The sequence below is a fragment of the Notamacropus eugenii genome, chromosome 5 (assembly GCF_028372415.1).
Source record: "Notamacropus eugenii isolate mMacEug1 chromosome 5, mMacEug1.pri_v2, whole genome shotgun sequence".
NCBI classification, from domain to species: Eukaryota; Metazoa; Chordata; class Mammalia; order Diprotodontia; family Macropodidae; genus Notamacropus; species Notamacropus eugenii.
In genome coordinates this window covers 359,471,602-359,481,461 of record NC_092876.1, presented here as the reverse complement: position 1 = coordinate 359,481,461, position 9,860 = coordinate 359,471,602, and positions in this window count along the sequence as shown.

Below are 9,860 nucleotides of genomic sequence, written 5' to 3'. Positions count from 1 at the left end.
CTAATTTATAAAGAGAAGTCTCTCAGGAATTTTATAAACTAGACTTATTTTATACCTCCTCTACATAACTCATATTTGGTAGATTTTTTTAGGGAAAGATTTTCTATTTTTCTTTTGGGAATGACAGGGACTGAACAGGATCTCCAAAAACCATCTAATCTTAACCTTGTTGACTCTAAGCAGGAGTTATCTAAATTCAAAACTATACTGCTGAAAAAAATAGATATTGTTTTCCATTCTTAATGATATTAGGATCATAGACATAGAGATGGAAGTGACCTTGGAAATCATCTAGTTCAACTCCATCTTACAGATGAGGAAACTGATGCTGAGAGACTTAACCAATGGTACACTTGGCAGAACTGGGATGTGATCGCTGATCCTCTTATTCCAAATCTAGTACTCTTTCCCCTGAACAATGCCTCTTATTCAGGGGCAAAGCTTCCACCACCTTCCAAAATTTAATTTCTCCTTTCATGTCTATATTTACTATGAAAGAAATAGGACCAGAGGAAAATGAAAATGAAGAATAAAATTAGACTTTTTAATGTGCCTGAACCAAAAAAAAGGTCCTCAATGAATCCCCTTTCCCAAGGTGTAATTCACAAATGAGTTTTCCTCTCCTGGCATCTCTATTTTTGTCAATGGTACCACTTTCTATCACTTAGCTTTAAAATTCTAGAGTCCTCTCCCTCTCCCTCAAATACCAGTGAGTAACCAAGGTCTATATCTTCTTCCTTCAAGTTCTTCTGAACTCCCTTCTAACCCTTGTTCAAGTCATTATCGCTTTATTCCTCTTGGCACTTAGTATCCATTGCAATGGCCCTTGACAAATCTGCAATTTCTGTTCCCTTTCTCTAACCTCATCCTGCCCACCCCAATCCATCCCATACATTATTGTCAATCTTAATCACCCCTCAGATCAGAAAGATTCAATACTTCCCCAGTGCCTACAGAACAAGGGCATTCAAGGCCTTCACACACTGAATCTAATTTACTTTCCCTTTCTTTTCCTCCATATTGGTTCTCCATCTTTTCAAAACTTTGACCTACTGTTCTCAAATGAAAGAAATATCTTCTTCTGAGTTCATGTGATAAGTAGTTGCTGCTGAAATAGATCATAGAAATTATAGAGGCAAAAACCTAAGTTTTATTTTGCTTAAGCACAGTTCAGGAGTCAGAGAAAAACAAATAAAACTGAATTCTGATTAGAAATGTAATAAGGCTTCTTATAGATAGAATTGTCAGAGAGACACAGAACTAATTCTTTCAAATGTTGTAATCTCATACATCCTCTCTTAGGTCATAAAAGTTTAAAAAAAAACCCAGATTCATAAAAAGTACTTTCTTCAATGTCATAAAAGTTGAACAAATTTAAACAGAATCTTAATCTCATACATCCCCTAAGAGTTAAACTCTTTAGGCAAACTATTATATGTAGAGGGTTCACAATCAGGTGATTGAGGGGGAAAGGATTTATATGTCTCCAAGATAATCAAAGCATCTGGGACAGCTGGAATTTTTCTTGGAAAGTCAAATTTTATCTGAGGCATTGTCAGTCTTCCCTTAACGCTACTATTTCATGAGTCAGGTTTTGGTGAAGTGAGGTTAATATTAATAGAAGACAAACTCTTACTTAACCAAAAGTTGCAGGAACAATAAGATTTAATAAAAGAAATAACAAATTCCCACCACAGTTTCTTGAATGTGCTGCTATGTGATGCTATTCTTTGCACTGCTGTCTGTATTTCCTTTGTGGAGCAATCCTATGACTGGCATACATTTATTCTTCACCTCTAGAAGGTGAAGAATCACTAGCTTCTTTAAAGGTTCATGTCTTCTTGTACCTTACATAGCCCCATATACTCAATCACACACTGACACTAGCCTCCTTTGTTGTTCTTGGCATAAGATACTCCATCTTCCAATTCCAGGTGTTTTTGTTGGCTGTCCTGCAGGCCTGGAACTTGTTCTCACCTCATCTCTACTTCTTTTCCCTGGTTTCCTTCAAGTCTCATCTAAAACTCCCACTTTTTACAGAATGGCTTTTCTGGTTCTCTTTATTCTTTAGTGACTTCCCTCTATCTCTAATTTATCCCACATATATCTCATTAGTGGTTGTTTGCAAGTTGTTTCCCCAATTAGATTGTGAGCTCCTGAATAACTGGGACTGTATTTTGCCTTTCTTCTATCCTCAAAGCTCAGCCAGCACATGGCACATTTTTGTTGTTAGATCATTTCAGCCATGTCTCATTCTTCATGACCCCATTTTGGGATTTTCTCAGCAAAGATACCAGAATAGTTTACCATTTCCTTCTCCAGTTCATTTTACAGATGAAAAAATTGAGGCAAACACGGTTAAGTGACTTGTTCACGATCACACAGCCAGTGTCTGAGGCCAGATTTGAACTCAGGAAGATGAGTTTTTCTGACTCTAGGCACAGCACTCGATCCACTGCACCTTCTGGCTGCCCCATAGCACGTAGTAGATTTTAAAATGCTAGCTCTCTAACTGATGTGCCACCTCCTCCTTTATGGGCTTTTCCTGATAGCCCATGTTTTATAGTGTTCTCTCCTTCCTCTTAAAATTATCTCATGCTAATTATCAATGTAAATGTTATATCACAGAGTAGAAATAAGCTTCTTAAAGCTAGAGGCTGTTTGTCATTTTTTTTTTTTAATCTGCTTGGCAGAATACCATGCATAAAGTGGGTACTTAATAAATGCTTGCTTAGGTGGGAGAGAAAATAAATGCTAATAAACTGACAAAAACGATGAAAACAAATAAATAAATGCACACCAGATTGAACTGAATTGATTCTACTGAGGAGGGGATTGAGTACAGGAAAGGGTCACAAATCCATTTAATCACCCCCAGGTAACTAACCAACTCTCAGTCAGCTGAAGGGGAAATTAAAATTCTATTTCCACTTCCCAAGGTAAGAAGGGAAGTTACTACTAATTCTCCATACCTGTTAACTGAATCGTCTCCTTGCACTCCTAACCTAACTTTAGTCATTCACAGACTGGTTTATTTTCCATCTCATACCTGATGTTCATCCTCAGATTTTCATTGTTATCATTAAAATAATTTGTTTAGTGCTGAATTCCACAGGGTGCTATACAAACCTCTTCTAGGAGTTGATCCTTTGAGAGATCTACAATTCAAATTCCTGTAGATTTCTTATAACTGATAATCTGCATTGCTGAGTCATTATCTACCTTTGGGGGAGCGAGGATTGAGCTCTAGGAAAGAGAACTCAGAGATGATTTCCGCAGACCACAGACTGCTACAATGTCTAAGTAATGTCTAAGGGAAACACTGTAAGGAACTAGATTACATCTTCGTTCATGCAAGGACTATTTATGGACATCTTGCTATGTTCACATCAGCATGCTAGGCACTGTGGAAGATACAGAACAGTCCCACGGTATGCTGTGATCCTTGACTTTAGTTCAACTGAATAAGACATTTATTAAACTGCTACTACCTGTCAGTCACTTTGCTAAATTCTGGAAAGACAAAGATAAAGAAAGCAAATGGTTGTGTTCCACTGAGTAGATAGAGTGCATGCACAGAGAAGTGAGTACGCTGACAACTGGATAGAAAAGGCATTAACGACCTTCAAGTCCCACCCCTGACACGTACTGGCTTGGTTACTCTAGTTGTTGTTCAGTCCTTTCTGATTCTCTGTAAGCCCATCTGGGGTTTTCTTGGCAAAGATGGTGGAGTAGTTTGTCATTTCCTTCTCCAGTTCATTTTACAAATGAGGAATTAAGGCAAACACAGTTAAGTGACTTGCCCAAAATGAGGCTGAATCTGAACTTAAATCTTTCTAACTCTAGGCCTGGTGCTCTGTCCACTACACCACCTAGCTGCACCTCTTTATTCTCTAAGAAACTATAAATAAGACTCCAAATGGGATAAAATGTACCTCCCTACTTGGGCAGAAGGAGTTTCCTACTTGGGAGTCAGTATTTTTTTAAATATATAATTCGTTAAATTATTTTTAGTTTTCAATATTCACTTCCATAAGATTTTGAGTTTTAAATTTCTCCCTCTTCCTCTCCTCCCCCTTCCTCAAGATGGTGTGAAATCTGATATAGGATCTACCTATACATTTACATTAAACATTTTCAAATTAGTCATGTTGCAAAGAAGAATTAAAACCAGTGGAAGGAACCACGATAAAGAAACAAAACAAACCTGCATTCAGAATCCAAAGTTCATTCTCTGGATGTGGACAGCATTTTCCTTTGTGAGTCTTTTGGAGTTGTCTTCGATCCTTGCGTTGTTGAGAAGATTATAAAAGTCAGTCATCTCACAATGTGACTGTTACTGTATACAATGTTCTCCTGGTTCTGCTCATTTCACTCAGCATCAGTTTATGTAAATCTTTCTAGGTTTTTCTGAAGTCCTACTGCTCAACAACTCTTTTGGCACAATAGTATTCCATTACATTCTTATACTACAACTTGTTCAGGCATTCCCCAATCGATGGACATCCCCTTAGTTTCCAGTTCCTTGCCACCACAAAAAGAACTGCTATAAATATTTTTGTACATATTGGCCTTTTTTCCCGTTTTTATGATCTCTTTAAGATAAAAACCTAGAAGTGGTATTTGATCCAGAAGCTGGGTCAAAGGGAATGCAAAATTTTATAGCCCTTTGGGCATAGTTCCAAATTACTCTTCAGAATGGTTGGATCAGTTCACAACTCCAACAACAATACATCAGCGTTCCAATTTTCCCACATCTCCCACATTTATCATTTTCCTGTTTTGTCATGTTGGTCAATCTGATAGGTGTAATGTAATACTTCAGAGATTTTTCAACTTGCATTTTTCTAATCAATAATGATTTACAGCATTTTTTTCATATGACTAGAGATAGCTTTGATTTCTTCCTCTGAAAACTGACTGTTCATATCCTTTGACCATTTATCAATTTATACCAGTGAAATCACAGGTACAGTTCCTGTGCTTATCCCCAGCATATGCTAAGTGTCAAATGAAAGTCACAGATAGCAAAGGTTACAGGCAAGGGGGTGTTGGGGGCCAAAATCGATTGTTATGTTTTCAGTGTGAGCATAAATTGGCAAATATTGCAAATAAGAACTTAATTTATTATTTTTCTTGATTATCTAGAGTTAAGAAAGTGATAGAAAAATGTGAATAATGGAAATTAAACTTAAAAGTGGGGCAGCTAGGTGGTACAGTGGATAGAGTACTAGGTCTGGAGTCAGGAAGATTTGTCTTCCTGAGTTCAAATCTGGCCTTAAACACTTACTACCTGTGTGACCCTGGGCAAGTCATTTAACCTTGTTTGCATCAGTTTCCTTATCTGTAAAACAAACTGGAGGAGAAAATGACAAACCACTCTAGTACCTTTGCCAAGAAAATCCAAATGAGATCATGAAGAGTTGACCATGACTGAATAACAACCAAAAAATGCCCCCTCAAAAGTGTGACATGCATACTTGCCCCAGTCACCATCTCCTTCTTCCACAAAGCTGGTTGTTTAACGTTTACCAGCACAACTTTAGTTATGTAGGAATTCAGAAGAAGGAGAGAAGAATTGTGGGCTGGAGTGACCAGTGAAGGTTCTGTAAGATGGGTCTTCAAAGATAGTGTCATTTTCAAGACCCACCACAGTATGAGGACTTCACATTTACAAGGTTAGGGAAGCTGTGTTGTCCTAGTGGATCATGAAGTGTGTGCTTATAGAAGGCCATTGGTGAACAACTGACTTAAGCCATTTGAACTCTACCTGTTTTAGTTACTTGACTTTCAGATGGCTTTTGGACATGGACCCCTAGGCTCTATTACTACTCATATTAGTCCATCCTATTCGGTTTCCTTTGGGTCGATGACATCATTCTGGTCTTACACCTCACTCACTGAGCAGACCTGATCATGTTCCTCTCCACCTCTTGGATGTAGAACCTTGGTCTTCCTTCCATGCTTAGCTTGGTATCTCTCTACCTGAGAGCAATCATAACCCTTCAGCCTGTGATTGCATTAATGGGTCTATTGTTGCCTATACTAATACCTGGGAATTTTGAGCCCTGAAACATCCTTTTATTATGACAACCCCTTGACTCTTGGTGTCCTGATCCTGTGCACAAAAGTTGCAATGCATCTGTGATCTCATCAGTTGAGTACTTTTTGGTATAGATTACAACTCATCCAGATGTTCCCTTGTGTGATTCTTGTTTGTCTTTTCACAAATCCTCCATTGAAAATATCTCCAATATACTGAAGTCTTTTTTCTTGATCTTTTACTATTTCATAAATGCCCATAAAATGCTTGGATTGCTTCAGTGTCAGTACTATAATCCTTCCTGTTTGTAAGTCATCATTGGAAATATGTGGCTGTGTACTTACTAATAGCCAACATATGTCTTTCTATTGTGTTTTGACTCACCTGTAATTTGCTATTAATTTTCTGAGTTTCTATTATCTTAAATCTCCTTTTGATGGGCTGAATTTGGTTAAATTATGAGAGGGGAGAAAATAGGCAAGAAGAATCTCATTAGTAAAAGTAGGGAGATATGTATATATCTACATTTATCTATACTTGCACATACATACATATATGAATAGTTTGGCCACATCTGCTTAAGTGTTGTAGAAGGTAAGTAAATTATAGGTTAAGGCCAGAATATAGCAGGTTATGATTGTCGCACTAAGGAATCTGGACATGATTCAATAGGGAATTATATTTGGAAAGAGTGACTGACATAATGAAAGCAATATTTTGGGAAGAAAATTCAAATAATACATTGATGTGAAGATAGGCTGGATTCTAGAAGACTATCACAGTAATCCGGGTATAAGGTAATAAGAGTTTCTTCTAGGGTGGTGACCATAAGAATAGAAGGAAAAGGAGATTATGAAGAAAGAATTAATGAGACTTGGTGACTGATTGAATATTAAGGAAGAGGTAAGAAGAAAAATAAAGCAGTAAACCTAAGTGACTAGGTGAATGGATAATGATGCCATCAAAACAAAGAGAAAAATCATGTAAGTAACAGGTTAAGAGGGAGAGATGAAGAGTTTAATTTTAGATGTTTTGAGTTTACATTGACAATAGGCTATCTAAGTAGAAATGCCTAGTAGATGTAGGACTAGAACTTGGGAGAAAGATCAGGTTTGGGGATATAATATTAGGAGTTCTTCATGAAGAAGACATTGAAACCATGATGGTGACTTGTTTTAGAATCACAATAGCTAACATTTATAGAGAGCTTACTACATGCCAGTCACTTATGCCTTTGCTCCTAACAATAACCCTGGGAGGTAGGTGCTGTTATTATCCCCATTTTATAGATGAGACAAACAGAGGTAAAGTGATTTGTTCAGGGTCACACACCTAGTAAATGTCTGAAGTAAGATTTCAAATCAGGTCTTCCTGACCCAGGCCCAGCCTGGAATGTAATGTAATGTACCACCTAGAATGTAATGAGAAAAGATTGAAAGGCTGAGGACTGAATATTGAGCAATGCCCTCAAGGGGTAGAGAAACCAATGAAAGAGAAGAAAGGGAACAATTAGAGTAGGAGATAAAAACCAAGATATTATACCACTAGACAGTAAAAGGAGTAAAGATTTCAAGAAGATCAAATTTCTTTCATTGGCATTCAAAGACCCTGGCAACCTGACACCATTTGCCTTTCCAGCTTTCTCTCTGGGTGGTCCCCTCCATGTACTCTGTGCTTCAGAAAAATTGGAATCTTACTTATTATCCTCCAGACATGTCCTTTGATTTCTCATTCTAGGTGTTTGTTCATGGCACTCTTTATGGCTGGAATTCTGTGCTCTCAATGCTTTATGCCTATTAAAATCCTATTCTTTAAAATCCATTGAAACAAAAAGGCTTCCCTGCAAGTAATGGCTTTCCCTTCTTGGATCTCAAGGAGGACTTTGCTTTTACCTGTCACACACTTAACACATGTTAGTTTGTACTACATGTGTAATAGAACTTCTAGAAAGGAAATGTTTACTTGAGAAGGTTTGATCATAAATACACAAATTTATTCTCCTAACATAGGGGAGGCATCTCAGCCTCTGGGGAGAAGAAAGGGATTAGGTTTAAAACTTAACTTGGTTCCCAGAGAACAGAGTCTCAGTTCCAAGTTCAAATCCCTGCTCTTAAGTTTGAATTCTAGGTACCTTGGCTTTTCAGGGCTTCCCTTCTGGGCTGACTGATTGTACCACCCCACCTGTAATCTGGCTTCCAGGTCACCATCACTCAAACTTGGCTTGAACTTCTTGCAACCACCCCAGGCACATGAATTTGGGAGTGGGGGAGGAATAGCATGGAATGGAAACAAACACCCTTAGGCCCATTCCTCAGAGGAGGAATAAAAGAAAGGAAGTATTTTCCTTTCTCTTTCACCTGTTCAGTTCATGGCATCTATGCTGAGTGGATCCATGAGCAAGATGGTAGAAAAGAGAAAGAATGGCTCCATCTCACAAGATTTAAAGATGCTTCAAAGGAGGCTGCCCCCATCCACATGGTAGAGGACATAGCTGGCTCCATGTTAGACCTGGGCATGACAGAGCCAGAGTTATGTAGATATTTGTATATGTATAATATCCCTCACTAGACTAAAATTTCCGAGGGCAGGGCCTGCATCTTATTTAAATTTATATCAATAAATATCTATTGAATTAGATTAAATTCAGTGAAGCAAGGAGTGGTCTACAGTATCAAATGGTATAAAAGTTGAACAGAAAAGAAAACTGCAAAAAAAATCAGTCAGATTTGTCAGTCAGGAAACCCCTAGGGACCTTAATGATAAAGTTTCATTAGAGGAACTGAGAACTTCGGTGTCTACATGCCAAACTTTTATACTGATTTGTGTTGTTGTTCCATCATTTTCACTTATGTCTGACTCTGTGTGACCCCATTTGGAGTTTTCTTGGCAAAGGTACTAGAGTGGTTTGTCATTTCCTTCTCCAGCTCATTTTACAGATGAAGAAACTGAGGCAAATAGGGTTAAGTGACTTGCCCATGGTCATCCAGTTAGTAAGTGACTGAGGCCAGATTTGAACTCAAGAAGATGAGTTTTCCTCACTGCAGGTCTGGCACTCTGTCCACTGTGCCACGTAGATGCCCTAATTATTTATACATTATTGATAAAACAGTAATTTGGAGGTTCCTTTTCTGTACCCTAGTTTTCTCTTCTACCATTGACTATTCATTCTTTTCTTGCCCTGTGCACCTTTTATTTAGATCTTAGTGGGAAGATCTATGTTGAGTTATGTTTTAAACGTTCGTGAAGCAAGATAACTAAATCCATTAAAGGGATAATTCAGACTTATCAAATATAAACATAGCATAGGCTCATACCTCATCTCCAGCAGTAAAACTTCTTGCAACTACATCAAGATTACTATGACTGCTTGGGTCATTAGCTATTAAAGTTCACAACGTTGAGCCCTACCCTTACCCTCCACCCCATCCAATGATTTAGAGGTAAACCTAGAAGAGCACTTTTACATATTTATCAATTGGCTTTCCTAAAAAACAAAAGTACACAATACACTTTAAAGTTTAATCTGAATTATTAATATTTTCTTCATCACTTTCTTAAATTTAAGTGATCAACAAAATAATAAATCAGGTTCTGATTTGTAGCATTTGACAATTTCCAAGGTGTAAATGCTCAAAATGAAAGTTTTACTCTCAGCTCCCACAGTCTGGTTGAAGCTAGGTCCAGCACACCCCTGGACAGACCCTTTACAATCTCATCATTTAAGTTATACTACTATCTCCAGAGCTGTTAGTGATCTCCTAATGACCAAACTGATGCTCCTATTTTCAGGTCTCATGTTCTTGAGAGTTTTTGGTCC